The following is a 2,840-nucleotide window of genomic DNA, read 5'->3' on the forward strand; positions in this document are numbered from 1 at the left end:
CGCGAGGACCCGCCGAGCGTGCCCGCGCCCGCGCCCGCGCCCGCGCATGCGTTCGCCGTCCCAAGACGGCCCAGGGGTCCGCGAGGCTTTGGGGTTAACGCGCTCGAGCAAAAGGACGCCGTAGGTCCGCGACTTCTGGTGGCGCTGGGCTACCCCCGGGGCCAGAGGTCGGAGCTGTCCCTTTCTGCGTGACCTCGCGACGCTTTGCTTTTTTTCGTCGCAGATTGGCGTGTTTTGTCCCATCTCCCCCTCCTGGGCCCAGGTTGTAACCACAATCACACGACACCGTAGCTCCCTCATGCGCTCCTTTTACGGCCCCCTTGGGGTCCCCGTTGTATTCCAAGCGTTCATAAATTCTTTAAGTAATCTGCGGGAAAAGCTGGGGAGAGCTTTCCAAAAGGAAAGCAAGTATCGGCTGCAAAAAGCTGACCTTTCCGTAGTCGGCAGGATTCGAACCTGCGCGGGGAGACCCCAATGGATTTCTAGTCCATCGCCTTAACCACTCGGCCACGACTACTGCTGCTGTTAATTTTGGCAGTGAGATCTATGTAGACTCTTCACACAAGTGTCTACGGTGTAACAGGTATGTTTTGACGAGGAGAAAAACATTATAAAGCTGTTCGGTCAGTTAAGACCATATTTGAATGTTACGACTCTAATAATTTTAGCTATTCCAGATACTCTCTGAGCATATACCGTCCAAGCCAATCCTTTTCTTTTCTATCAGGAAAAACAGTTCTAGTCAGATTTCTAGTTAGAGTCAGAAAACAGGAGGGAGGAAGGAAAGCCTGGTACTACCGCACACTTGCTTTCTCAGTAATGGAGCCATTTCCAGGAGGGAATCTGGAACGTAGGGGTGTCTGGCCAGCTCTAGGCTTCCTTGCCTGGCTCTTAGTTCCATCCCTCCGCCTCTCTCTTGCACAAACAGCTCCCAGGACTCTCTTTTCATGGACAAGGCACTAAAATGCTATTATTACCCACCGATTTAAATTGACTAGGCAGGATCGGACTGTCCCATCGTGCTCTAAAGCCCTACTTTGAAAAGTGTAATGTTGTGATACAAATGCAAGGTGTTGTTATTTGATGATATTCCTGTAAATACCACAAACCGTGTAACCTGAACTTTGAGTATTTCTAAAGTGGGGTAGTGAAGAGGTTGGCCGCCCTGGAAACCCTGAAAATAGTTCGATCCAAGTGATTTAGTAGCTTCGTTTATTTGGTTTGTTGCGTGTTCAAAATGTTTTTAATGTCCCTGAAGAGCAAAGTGCAGTGGTGTGCTGGAACCAATGATACCTGCTCACTAGAGCCCACCTTTACATTTTTATGCATTTTGGAAGTCAATTGTTAAATGCAACCATTAATTAAGACTAAATTATATAAACTTACAATTAAACTAATGACATTAAAAAAAGTAATACTCAAAATTCACCGTAGTCTAGTGATTTCCCCACATTTTATTATAATTTATGCAGTCGAGATTAGTTATAATCTATTGTGTCTGAAATACTATAGAATGGGTTGTTACTGTGAATCTCTTCTTAACTTCCCATTCAGGGATGTCACTTGGGTAGTTTGAAGTCAGCCTTCCTGGGTGTATTTACACCAGGGACATTGCAAATGCTACAAAACATGGTTTTTTCTCCATATGAGCTGGTTGTCAAGCATCTACCAGCAACCGCTAATGTTACTATTAGACCAACCTTGAATATTCTCAGGAAGGCAACACTCCTCTTATCTGTAGGGCTGTTCTGTTTTAGCCTGCAGCTTCGTTTTAGCCATATGAATCCTGACATACTGTCTGATTTGCTACTCAATTTTTAAAAGATATTATTATTATTTTTCCCCTCCAAGTTGCCTTGCTGGGTGATTGTACTTTGAACTGACCTCCAGCAGAAAGACAGGAATAAGCCATTTGATATTGAAGTTGCCCTTGCAACATCGGTTCCGGGGGGAGTAATGCATAGTTACCATCCAGTTTAACAGGCTTAAATTAATAATTTGATTTTTCTCTAGAAATGGTGAAATCTGAGGTGGTATGGCTAGTAGTTGAGAGAATCTATTCGCATGTAGAGGATTTGCATGAAGGACTGAAAAGATAAAAGCAGAAATGCTTGTAGTTGTGTGTTTTGTTTGTATGATTATAAGAAAATATTGGAGCTTGTTTCCTTCTTCTTCCACTCCATCCTCATTTTAATAAAATACCATGTATAGATAGATCATCCAGGGGTTGGTGCTTTGAGAATTTTGCTTACAGCTCATTCAACTCTTCATTGGGCCTCTTGACATTGGTGGTGGTGTCTTTCTGGTTTGCCTTAGAGAGAGAAAACAAGTTCAGTGTCTACAAGGAGAAATGTCACATATCACATATGTACATGATGACTGTGTATACATTCCTGCAGATCACAGAAGATTTAAAAAAAATTCTATTATATATTCCTTTGGTATTTTCTTTTTGTTTTCCAAGGTGAGGAATCTTATTTATTATCTCTATAGTTGCGAATATGTGTAGACAGTGTAGTAAGTTCCTTGTCCCCCTAAGTCTTTCACAGTTTTGGAAAGCATGCCTCGTGTCAGTTGTTTCATAAAGGAGAATAGCCAAGTGTTTTCAGATGAGACAATTATTATTATTATTATTTTTAAAGATTTTATTTATTTATTTGAGAGAGGATGAGAGGAGAGAGAGAGCACATGAGAGGGGGGAGGGTCAGAGGGAGAAGCAGACTCCCTGCTGAGCAGGGAGCCTGATGCAGGACTCGATCCCGGGACTCCAGGATCATGACCTGAGCTGAAGGCAGTTGCTCAACCAACTGAGCCACCCAGGCACCCACAGATGAGACAAT

General features: G+C 43.4%; 1 non-coding gene across 1 annotated transcript; it reads right to left on the bottom strand.

The window, feature by feature from the left end:
• Window positions 1–435: 435 nt before the first annotated feature.
• On the bottom strand, window positions 436–517 carry TRNAS-AGA. The gene has a single exon. It is a non-coding gene; the product is annotated as a tRNA-Ser (tRNA).
• Window positions 518–2,840: the final 2,323 nt, after the last annotated feature.

This window comes from Phoca vitulina, unplaced genomic scaffold (genome assembly GCF_004348235.1).
Source record: "Phoca vitulina isolate PV1807 unplaced genomic scaffold, GSC_HSeal_1.0 scaffold25, whole genome shotgun sequence".
Classification (NCBI taxonomy): domain Eukaryota; kingdom Metazoa; phylum Chordata; class Mammalia; order Carnivora; family Phocidae; genus Phoca; species Phoca vitulina.